The sequence below is a fragment of the Thermobia domestica genome, chromosome 10 (genome assembly GCF_964235325.1).
Source record: "Thermobia domestica chromosome 10, izTheDome1.hap1.1, whole genome shotgun sequence".
Taxonomy (NCBI): domain Eukaryota; kingdom Metazoa; phylum Arthropoda; class Insecta; order Zygentoma; family Lepismatidae; genus Thermobia; species Thermobia domestica.
In genome coordinates this window covers 13,350,991-13,363,735 of record NC_137463.1, presented here as the reverse complement: position 1 = coordinate 13,363,735, position 12,745 = coordinate 13,350,991, and the positions used below count along the sequence as shown (strand labels likewise).

General features: G+C 37.3%; 2 non-coding genes across 2 annotated transcripts; both read right to left on the bottom strand.

Annotated features, from left to right (window-relative positions):
* Positions 1–1,763: 1,763 nt before the first annotated feature.
* Positions 1,764–1,836, bottom strand: TRNAV-UAC (transfer RNA valine (anticodon UAC)). Its single transcript has one exon. It is a non-coding gene; the product is annotated as a tRNA-Val (tRNA).
* A 2,185-nt stretch (positions 1,837–4,021) lies between these two features.
* On the bottom strand, positions 4,022–4,094 carry TRNAV-UAC (transfer RNA valine (anticodon UAC)). The gene has a single exon. It is a non-coding gene; the product is annotated as a tRNA-Val (tRNA).
* Between the last annotated feature and the right edge of the window lie 8,651 nt (positions 4,095–12,745).

The following is a 12,745-nucleotide window of genomic DNA, read 5'->3' as shown; positions in this document are numbered from 1 at the left end:
CTGGAATTGAACCCGGTCCTTCCACGCCAAAATTGTGTACGGTAACCGCTTAGCTACGGAGGAGCTCATATCTCTCTCGAATTTGATGCACTGCTTCAATATATAATTCAAGACACCTGAGTTAAAAATCTTGCAGTCCATACTTTGGGAGATTTCTTGATCCCATGGACAGGAAAACTTTTGCTGCAAAGTACATTTCATCTGTAGATAACAACTCCTTTTGGTTTCTGAAGTCTACGTTTTATAAGAGCTTTCGGATGATGCGCAAAGCCAGGAGTTTTTAACATTTTTAAAAGAAAAATCAGTAGACCAGGAGATAACTTGAAAAACCAGGAAAACTCCTGGAATATCAGGAGACCTGGCAACACTGAATTGAGGGAGGAGATTACTCCAGCTGTAGTTACTCCGATTCTCGAGCAGGACTTCTCAGGAGTAGTTACTTATTTTTATTGATATCACCCTATGTCTTACCCCGCGACAGATTTTGAATCACCCATTCTCTTTCCATCCAGTAACCATCGTTCTCACCCAGCATCTCTACTGATTGTACAACAGGACAGGGCTCTGAGTAACCACTTACTTTTTACCTCATTAACAAACGCTTTCAATTTTCATTTTCTGAATAGTACATACTTTATAACATATGTTTCTACATCAAAATATTATTTTTACAATTAAAACAAAAAACTTCTCGCGACCCATCAAAGAAACGGCCCGCAGCCCACACTTTGAGAAACACTGGTATAAGGGGTTTCAGCCAAGGGCGCCCATCAGGGGAGCATGTGGGGCGCTTGCCCCCCTGGAGGAAATTGCACTTCAGAATATCGAAAATCCAATAGAATTTTTACATTAGTTACAGCAAAATTTGAAACTATTTTTGAAACGTCGCTTATACTTGCCCCCCTTGAAACCACAACATGAGCGCCCTTGGTTTCAGCTGCTCTTCCCGCTGAAACTAAATTACGTGAGTGAAGCTTGTGAAGCCGCCACGCAAAGCAGTTGAGTAGCACGAAAAACTACTGGAAATAAGAACGAATAAAATCATTCAGAGCGGGTGAGTTTGATAGAATTAGCCAATGATACGATTAGCTACTGCCAGCAGCAAACGTTGGAATTAGTTACAACTCTAGCCGATAGTGTCGCCAATATCACTTTCGTTGCATTGTGGGAACGATTTAAATTTCAATTAGGTATATAGAGAGTGATCCATCAGGGTGATCAGTGATTTTAAGCTCCTCTCTAGTCTTGTAATAAACAATGAATTCTACAATATTGATAATGAGTACAAAATAAGGGAATATGTAGAGCAAAGAACTGAAGGGGATAATGACATATGGGTACAGTGGTGAAGGGAAATTTGGAATACTGTTTGATACTTACACCCTAAGGAGGAAACAGGAAATCAGGGGTATCATTTAGATAGGACAGGTCCAAGTTTGAGAAACGCATTTTTTTTTTTTAATCCCTTTGAGGTTCTGTTGAATATTCCGTTTTCCGGGATATCAGCGGACATCTGGATATTCCACAGAGGTCGTATGGGTGTCCCGGGCGAGAGTCCCGTTGTCCATTGCGGATCAGTCTCGGATGTTCATGTGTTGTGTGGGTTCCTTATTTTGCAAGCAAGTGATGGATAAAATTGAAAGCCATTTTCAGATTAAGCACACCTTAAAATATAAGTTAATAACAAGACTCGCGCAGCTGACTAAAAAACAGACATGTGTCCCTATCACTAATAATTCAATCTTTCTTTCTTTACGTTTTACTGGTTCCGCCCAGGATCGAACTGGAGACCTCCTGCGTGTAAAGCAGACGTGATAACCGCTACACTACGAAACCAGCGAGAGGAAGTGTTTGAAAACTAGCAAGTTGTGGGTGGAGAAACAAATTCTGGAACAAAAATCTCCAAACAGAGCAGGATAAATAAGTTATTAGTTTCACCTAGGACTAAACTAGAGATCTCCGTGCAAAGTGGACCAGGACCTTATAACAACTGCACTATCAAACTATCGTATAGCAGTGGCGTATCGTGACAATTTTTTTTGGAAGTTTACCGTGTCATTGGAAAATGTAATTGCTATAGTCGCTCAGTATGTTTAATATTTTAAATAAGCAAAACGATAAAAGCGATAAAAGTAACCATATATACGTATTCATAATAAGGTTTACTCGTACCCGTTCATAACGAATGCTCCATTTTATTTGTCTATGAAATAAATTTTCCTGCCCTTTCGGGTCAGCGAACTTGTCGATTGGAGTTTTTTGAAGTCTAGTATTCTCTGTTGATAATAATTTGTAGCCAAAGCATTGAGACGGTTTTGAATTATGACGTTTCTTAATTTTCTTTTATGCGCTTTAATATGGTAAAAATATCTTTCATTTCTAAAGTGGCCATCGGAGTAGCTACTACGATTTTCAGGAGCTTTGTTGTGCATCAAGATCCATACTTTAAAAAAAAAAATATACGAATTTACCATCAATTTCATGACTGTGCAGTAATGACATCTGTACTTCTACGACGCTTGTTTGTGTTCACTTGCCTCTTCTCCTCTTTCGATGAAGTAGTTGGTATCCACTATCCAGGGGCGGAGCAGGGCAGACTTCTGAGGGGAAGGGGGCGGTGGGTTGTAATACTGCTACTTTTAAGAGCTCTAAACTCTGGGATGGGTTTTATTTATATATAAAATAAGGAAGTTTCCTCTTCTGGGGAGGCGATCGATCGCCCCGATTGTCCCCCCACCCTGGATCCGCCCCTGCCATTATCCACTTCACTTGCATCAAAACTTAGAAGGAGTAGGTCAGTTAAGCGCTGCAAAGTTTGTAACTATCATGGAAGTAACTACAACAACTTACGGGAAGAAATTAGCGACAAAGGTATAAATACATGTCCCTTCATACTAGGAATGGCCATAAAGTTCCGGTTCCACCTGAACCGGTTCCGTGATTCTTGGAGATCTAGTTTTCAGGACCGGTTCCAGACCTGGATCCGAAGAACCGGTCCCAGACCTGAATCAGAAAAACCAGTTCCAGACCTGGATCAGAAATCCCGGTTCCGGAACCGGATCTTCTAGAACCGGATCCGTTCAGACCCGAAAACCGGTTCCACCAGGAACCGGTTCTGGCCATCCCGGATAGATTCTCTCCAGACATCCAATTTCCCCTCCGGTGCTTGGGGTCCTTGGTTTGATCCCAGCTCGCGCCGTGTGGACATTGTGGTGAACAAACACCGTGCTTGTGGGTGTTCTCGGGGTTCTCCCGTTTCCTTCCACTTTCTTCATTCCACCATTTCATTCATTACTAATCATCAACGTCTCCTTTAGCCTAACCGGCATAACCGTGGGACGTAAAACTGAAAGATTCCATTCCATTCCAGATATCCAATGTTACTGAATGCGGTTGTAGCGCTAGTGCAACTATAGTAATAAATCTCTTTCTTGTTTGCTTCAAAAATGAAATATATTTCAATCAACAGTATATACGACGTAGCCAAACCCAACCTATTACTTAACTCACTATGATGTGCTTATTCCGTAAAACGTACGAAAAATCGATTTAGGAGCTGTTCAAAAATTCTGAGGCTCCTGATCCAAGATCCAATATATTTCAATCAAAAAATTTCTTATAGGCCTTATACCTGAAGAACTACATATAGTGTGGTCAAACTCAAAGTATCAGTTAACTCAGAATGATGTGATTGTTCCTAAAAAAAAAAAAAAAAAAAAAAAAAAAAAAAGTTCGTTCAAAAATTTCATGGCCCAGTTGGTCATCTCATGCCAAAAGATGTCGCTCGCGGCACTCCAGATTTGAAATTATTGTGATGAATATATTATAATGCTATTTGAATGAAACAATTACATCATTTCATTATAATTATTTCAAAATAGATTAACATATAGTGTGCAATAGGCTGAAGGCTTAGTCGCAACAAAACTAGTATTCTTTTAAAATTTAAATGAATTTTCTATTTCATATATATAACATTTCCAGAAATGCTGACATGGACAAAGGCAAAAAAAAATATTAATGGTTCCGCCCAGGATCGAACTGGGGACCTTCTGCGTGTAAAGCAGACGTGATAACCACTACACTACGGAACCACTGGCAACAATAATTCTTAGGAAAAGAAATTTATGAATGGATGTATCTGTGAGTGAGAAAGCTGCGAACTAATTTCCTTGTTTACAAGTGACGTTAGTCATATGGCAGGGTTGCTAGAGGTACTGGATTTATTTGAGATTTTTTTCATATGTAGTTCTTAAAGAAAATCAAAAAGATATGTTGAGCCGAATCAAATTTAATGAAACAATCGTGTACATACTTTAAGTCATTGTAGATGGCTGTTAACTTAATTTTCCCATATAAAAATAGGAGTTAAACAATATTTAAAAAAAAAAATAATATTAATTTAATACGTCTACAGTAGTGGCAGAGTCTGAAAACCAACATGGGGCTGATAAACTGTCATATCGAAGAAGCTTAGACAAGCATATATAGGCTGATAATACACTAACCATGCGTCATCCTCTGAAATGTTCGTTGCATGCCCGGTCAGATTTTCAGGTGCTGTTGCGATATCTCTTTAAGTGTTGTTTTTCAGTAGGTACCCAGGTATACAGAGGTGAGCCGAATTGCAGGGGAGGCAGATAAGAAACAGGTCTCATTCTTTACAAGTCATATGGGTTTGTAATACTGACGAAATTAGTTGACAGAAAAATGTACTCAATTCACTACCGCTAATCCATGAAGGGCTATGGCTGGCCAGATGTAGCAGTTCAACTGAGTGACACATGCTCAGTGAATAAGCTCTCAAGTACGATTATTTCTGACTTTGTAGACCTGAGTTCGCTACTTCTCAATTCATATAGTTCCCCAATTGCCTAATCATGATGAAAAATGAAATCTTTCAGTTTTACGATCCTCGCTTTTGCCTTGGAGGAGAAGATAATGAATGAAATATTGCAATGAAGAAAGTAGGAGGAAACGGAAGAACACGAGAAAAAACACACAATGTTGGTTGTCTACCACAAGACCCATTTGACGCGAACTGGGATCAAAACAGGATCCCAGACACTAGAAGGGAGCACTCTACCACTACTCTTCTTACTTTCTTCCGTAAATCATGAAATTAGGGGAAACAAATTCAGTTGAACGTTCCACGATTGTGCTTGTTAGGTCAAGGGAAAGGGATTATTAAAGCAGGTGAATGTTGATGGAAAATTGATGGAATGAAAATGTGGGAGAAAAGAGAATATCCCAAGAAAATCTATCACCACGATGTTGTCCACCACAAACTTCTTTGATCATGATATTCGGAAATGAAACAATGATTTCTCTTTGATCAGCCATGAAGATGTCCTTCTATCAAACATATGTTTTAGAAGGATGTTTCTTTGCTACAATATCCTGTATCCATTCGTCAGATAAATTTATTAATACTATGATTCGTGGTTCTGGTTCGACTCTCGATGGGTAGTGCATAAACAATTGAATTCCACAATCATTACTCATCTGTCTCCATTTGACTCAAGGTCATTCTAAAGCTTTCATCTCATTTCTGCTATGTTTTGTTTAGTTGCTGATTATCAACAACAATTTGAAAGAAATATTTTGTTTAGTTTGCTCTCACAATTTAACAAGAAAAAAAAATTGTTTATTGGTTTCGCCCAGGATCGAACTGGAGATCTTCTGCGTGTAAAGCAGACGTGGGTCACAAAAACCGGTTTTTCGGTTTTTAGAAAAACAGAAACCGGTTTTTGAAAATTAAAACAAAACCGTTTCGGTTTCTTCAAAACTGATTCGGTTTTCTCCGAAACCGGTTATCGGTTTTCTCCAAAACCGGTTCGGTTTTTCACCTGATCCGGTTTCGGATTTTTTTAAAAATTTGTTCTATTTCTGACCAGAATGGTGTTTCGTTGTTCTTCGGAAACCGAATCCATTTCCACAGAAATAGTCTTGTGTGTTTTCGAAAAGTTTTCACCGAAACCAGTTTAGGTGAAAACCGAACCGGTTTTGGAGAAAACCGAAACCGGTTTGGAGAAAACCGAAATATCGGTTTTTCGGGTTTCGGTTTTTATAGAAACCGGTTTTCGGTTTTATAAAAACCGGTTTTGCCCATCCCTACTACAGAACCGGTGCGCTATGAACTATCTTTATCTGTCAATGCAGTAAAATGTAAATCAAATGTACGTTAGGGTTACTTCCGTTGGAAAGAATTCTTAGATCATAAGACACTAGAATGGTGATTCTTGTGGGAATTGTCGTTGAAAACAACTTAAATTTATCACTATAGGCTAAGGGAAGAACACTTTCCGAATATACTAATGCTTGTGTACAGAGTTGTCCAGAAAAGTTGAATGAAATTTCTTCCTTTGGCGTGTGGGAATAAAAACTTAAAATTTTTACCGGTGAGATTTGCCTCAAGAATCGCCACTGGATAAGAGTTTTCCCAGCAATCAAACCAGAGACATTCTGCATGTATAGGAGGCGGGAAGATCTCTATGCTAGAAACAATAATATCCCCTTATATTGTGAATCAAATTTGCGTTTACATAAACTCCTACCACTGAAGTAGAATGTCTTTTCTCCAAATGTCTGATGTCGATTTTTCCAAATTCGTGTGTTCAGATAGTGTTATTACTTCTGGTTTCCAACTTTAATAATAATAATAATAATAATAATAATAATAATAATAATAATAATAATAATAATAATAATAATAATAATAATAATAATAATAATAATAATATAGATACAATTATAATCATACAATTGAAAACTTATATATCCAAGATAAAACCCTCACATTCCTTTTACACGGGTGAGGTTAAATTTACATTAAAGTTACACCATCCGAGTGTGACGTAATTTCACATCGTATTAGTACATTTTCCACACACAACTTTATTGATTAAAAAAAAAAAATATATATATATATATATATTTACTTACGTTACGAAACATCGCTGAGCGAACGAAGGGGGTTAAAAGCCCCGCAGGGCTCGTTTTATTCCACCTTCATCAGAATTATAATACCACGTGACATTATGTCACACTCGGCTGGTGCAACTTCAATGTAAGTCTAACCTCACCCCTTTTTTACACATGAAGGAGTTAAATTTCACCTTAGTAGTACTATCGTGTAAAAATGCAATATTTTGGTGAACTTGAAACTGATAACCAAAGCATGAGTATGAAATTGGTACACATACTTCTGTAAATTCTGCTTAGTTAATTGTATCTCCCACAACCATATGAATGTGTACAACCATTGTGTGAAGAAGACAATTTGGTCGCAAGATGTGCCCAATCCAATTGGTCTTCCTGCGAATAATGCTGGCTAGTAGTGTCCTCTTCTTTCATATCCGTTTTAAAACATCTTCGTTTGTTACTCTCTCTCTGTCCATTTTATCTTCTCCATCTTTTTCTATAACATCACATTTCGAAGATATCCAAGTATTTCTTCTCTGACTTTCGTAATATCCAAGTCTCTGAACCATAAAATCCAATAGTTAACCCATTTCTTCCTTAGTCCAATATTAAGGCTGCAAGTTAACGCTGCTCTTTTCTTGTTGAATGCTTCTTTGGCTACGGCAATTCTTGACCTGGTCTCTTTGGTGCAGTAAGTATCTCTCGTTAAAATACTTCCCAGATACTTGAAATGATCGATCTCTTCAAGTTCTGTTTGTTCTACTCTGACCCGTAAGGGCGCGTTTATACGGGATATTCTCATGACTTTGGACTTTTCGATGTTGATTTCCATTCCATATAGTTTCTCAGTGTCAACTATTTTGTCAATCATCTCCTGTAATCCTTTTTCAGTTCAAGCTATAATAACCATATCATCTGCATACCTGGTCTTGTTAATGATCTGCCCTCCAATCTTCAATTCCCATTAATGCTTCCTTCATTAAACATTCACTGTAAATGTTGAATAATTGGGGCGACAAACTACATCCTTGTCTGACCCCTGTTCCAATCTCCACACTATTCGTTTCTCCTTCATTTAAGCGCAATTTAACTCGTTGTCTTATAACGATGTATACACATTCATTTTCTGAAATTTTATGGTCATCGTACTCGACTATCACCTTAGGTACCCCTTTCGGGTTATCCGGTACAGGATTCCATGTGAAGCTGCAGGTCTGTGTCTTACTTAGTCTCGGTTCTGATAGGAACGCTAACCCCTTATTCAACCAAGAACCAAACGGCTCTGTCCATCCCTCTTGCGACAGTTATTAGAGCAAAAACGGGAAGAGATATGGAGATAATGAGAAACGATTTTTCTTTTTTGCAATCGATTCAGTGTCACAAGGATAGATTCTATCTCCTCCTTTAACTCTCTATTCACACCGGGAGGGGTTCAAATGAGTCATTTCCGGTTTCAATACTTATCACCATAGAACAAAGATGGTAACATAGCGAAAAGTCTGAAATGAGAAGAGGAAGTGGAGGAAAAAGAGAAATATAGCATTGGGTTGGAAGGAAGAAGAATGTAGGTTAAAGACTTAACAAGAGTCTGTCTAAAGTTTGAAGGAACTGCAGCATTTGTCTTACATCGAAATGAGACTGATATGCTTAGTGTGGTTTCTCAGGCTAAAGTCTTTGTGGAAAGTTAAGCAGACAGGCGGTCCAAAAAAAAAAAAAAAAAAAAAAAAAACACTTGACTATTGGAAAAATTAAGTTAATGTGTGTACAGTTCTTTTCTGTTCATTGTAGTTTTCCATGTATTAATTCGTACTAGAAATGAATACTAGAATTGACTAAGATACATACAGAATCTTGTTATATCAGTATGTCCATTATATGTTTTTTTTTTTTTTTTTGTATGGCTCTATCTTCGTTATTCGGAAACTAATCTTTAACGGAAATTTTTGCGAGTCTTGTTCGATTCCACTAAAGACAGGTTTTACTGTATTTTACAAAAGGAACTTACTGATTGAGAAGCTTCGGTTACAATAATAATAATAATAATAATAATAATAATAATAATAATAATAATAATAATAATAATAATAATAATAATAATAATAATAATAAGTAGCCCATTACAATAAAGAAATTATGATTTTGTATATGCTCGAACTACGGACATTCTGGGTATAAAGGAAACCCACACTTAGGGCTGTTCCGATAATCGAGTAATCGATAACAATTCGATAAAATTTCAAAACCGTTTCATCGATAAAGAATTTTAATTTTATCGAATTATCGAACTTTCGAGACTCCCGAAATGTTCGAGACTCTCGAAATGATCGAGACTCTCGAAATGATCGAGACTCCCGAAATGTTCGAGACTCTCGAAATGTTCGGGACTCCCGAAATGTTCGAGACTCCCGAAATGTTCGGGACTCTCGAAGTGTTCGAGGCACTCGAAATGTAAAAAACATTAGACAACTTCGAGACACTCGAACTCTTCGAGAGTCTCGAATTGTTTGAAAGCAGCAAATACAGAAATATATCAATATGATCGCATTTGTTGAGTCGCTTGAATATTTTGAAAAGTTCGGGGTTATCGGAGTGTTCGGAAGAAACAATGCATTCGAGGTTATCATAGTTGTATATAATATGTATTACATATATGCAGGGTGTTCATATTAAAACTTCTTCCCTTAGCAATGAAGTGAAGAAAAAGTTTTTTTTCCCACAGATCTGTATAAGGTTTAAGCAGTCTGTCAGAAGAGAGAAAGAGGAAGAGAAAACATGCATCACCTGAATGGAATTGGAATCCAAGACACCATTAGTCTACTAATAGTCACTTTGCCGACTGCGCCAATAACGGAGCAGGCAGAAAAATAATTTTGCATATGATTTCGAAGGTTTAATTTAAAGTTCTGTATAGAGACAGCTACTGATATAGGTAGAAGTAAGGAAATTCGATAAGACTGAACACTTATCAAACTTCCGTTTCGAAAATTTACTTTCCGGCGCTAGAATGCCTTCGAGTATTTGAGATTGTCGTGAAACAAACCTTTAGAATTTTGGGTGCGAAGCCGTCCTGTCTGTCTGTTTGTATGTGGCATCCGACGATAACTTTCGAACGGATTGTCCGATTTTGATGGAACTCATTTTAAAATGCTCTCGTTTGCTTTCACCAGACACCTATTGTTTTGGTTGCCATACTACAAGGGGATTTTTTCCCGAATTGAAGTATTTGTTCTTACTTTGGGCGTAGGCGTGTGAAAGCTACGATAACTTTCGAATGAATTGTCCGATTCTAAAGAGGATTGGTCTAAACGCATATGTCAGGTATCTGTTGCTCTTGGTTACTTTACGATATTTGATTTTGTGCATAAGATGCCGTGCGGCTCTGGGCATTACCAACCTCAGATTCAATGCGTACCTGGGTGGGGGGATGCGGTCGATGCGTGGTGCCGACAACACCACATTCATCTACGACTGAGGGCACACTCCCTACATGCCCTCATGGCATGGTGCTATGCACAAGGGAGAACTTTACATATGACAGAACGAAGACTAAAGGAAAATGAAATGAAGTGAAATCTTTCAGTTTAATGACCTACTATTATGTCTGTTAGGCTAAGGGAGAAGTATGATTAAGGCAAGTGAATGATGATGGAATAATTGGTGAAATGGGAATGTGGAAGGAAACAGGAGTACGCCAAGAAAACCCACGGACACGATGTTGTCCACCACAAACTTACTTGGTCGGGGATCGAACTAGGGAGGGACAAAAGGGATGAAGGGGAAAGGGTAGGAAAACACACATCCTCTGACTTACATTTCAATGGCTCTGATTCAATTTCCATATCAAATTAAAATAACTTCCGATCACTTCTTAAGGAAAAATAGAAAACATTATTTCCTCAGGAGTTCTCTCCGCTGCTTCGTATATTATTGCAAACAGACTTTCAAAGAAAGATGGTCGTGCAGTTACTTGCTTTGCAGTTGTTGAAAGAAATATTAGACCCTATCTCTCCTGTCGTGTCCTGCACACAATAGACTACTCACCACTGTTTCTTTCTTTTCCGAAACAAGAAGCCAATGTCTTTGAAATCAATTGCGATTACATTGCACTTCGGTTGTAATCAGATTTTTCTATGGGAAACAAGGTTATACTGCTAATTCGAGCTGAAACGGTGCTGGAAAGTGTGTTTAAGTTACTGTAGTGAAAATGTCAACGAAAAGGTCATGTGGGATATTCGGATCATTCTGAAACTTGGATATTTGGATAGGGCACATACTAGTTCCTAAATAAAATCTTGACCGGACTACGGTAGATCCTATAGTATTGGAGCTATGGACCTATAAAGTTCATTTATTCATGTTTTTGGCATCCTATAACTCCAAAAGGAAGCATTTGTGCACCCAGGTTGGTCTATACTTTTTGTTTTATCTTGGTCTCAGGATAGGGTTGCCATATTTTGAAATTAGAAAAGCGGGGGATTCTAAACCGTAAGTACTGATGTGAATTTGTGTATTAGAAATATTGACGATCCTTCTGACCATTTTTTTTTTTAAAGTGATTTCGACACTTCCAATGTACTTTTCTAACAAAACTAAAGTAAAGAAAATTTAGTTTTTGCCTTTAATGTTTTATTAAGTTCAACAAATGTGAGTCTCGAATTGTAAAGTAAGTATTAAATAAGTATTACAGTAAAATATCTCTAATAAGGATTCTGTAAGACAAGTTTTCCAAAAAACAAAAAAACAAAACAAAACAAAACAAAACAAAAAAAAGCAAGCGATATATGGCAGATGTTGTTCATACGGTTTTCTCTCTAAGGAATACAAAACAATTTCTAAACTTTTATCGTAAGAAAGCTAAAACATACTTAAGAGTCTTGGTCCATTTCTTATAAAATTTCTTATCATTTTCAAAGATTTCTATTTGAAGTCATACTAACATATGAAAATACCACAGTTTCACAATATATGAAATACAATATAAACATTTTAAAATAAAAAATACTAATAATGAATCTAATCTAAACAATATGCTAACGATCTGTAGGTTCAATTTGCAATCATTTCTGAATATATAAAGACTAGTTGAACACAAGGGCGGATCCAAGGGGGGGCTAAGGGGCTATAGCCCCCTCCCCTTGACGCTCAGGTTTACACTGGATAAAATGGGCTTCAATTCTGCTTTACACTGGATAAAACGGCATAGTAACAACATAGACGTGTTCATTTGAACTGGACAGAATGTTATCAAAGAAATACGCACCCATGAGATCATACATTAGTATTCATGGGTTGAACCAAAATGTGTATGATTATGCCAAATTTTTTTTACATTTTTCATTCCCTTTAACTTCCTTTAAAAAATCTCGATGGCATAAAATCTTATCATAAAATTCTACGCATGATACGTCTTTCATATTGTACAAAACCTGTAGTAATAATTTGACAGTTTTTGCGTTCATCTTGTTTCTATCATCTGTCCATTCGCGATTGAGATTGACACAGAAATGTAGAGGTTTACGTTCAATATAACAACACTTTATCAACAAAGTTGTCTTAGATTTTTCTCCAATCCAAAAAAGCGGGTGGTTTTTCGTGATTAAGAGATGATTAAGCGGGGGACGAATATAAGACCTGAAAATCTGGTGGTATCCGCTAAAATTAGGTAATGTGGCAACCCAAACGTTGGCGGTGATGTTTTGAAACACTCTATATAAAATAATGCACCATGTTATACTAAATTGATGCAAAACTCTTACGTTTTTAAAACCTACATTATTCGTCCAGGAAGCAATTTGCCTCCACCAAACGACGCTTCTGGATC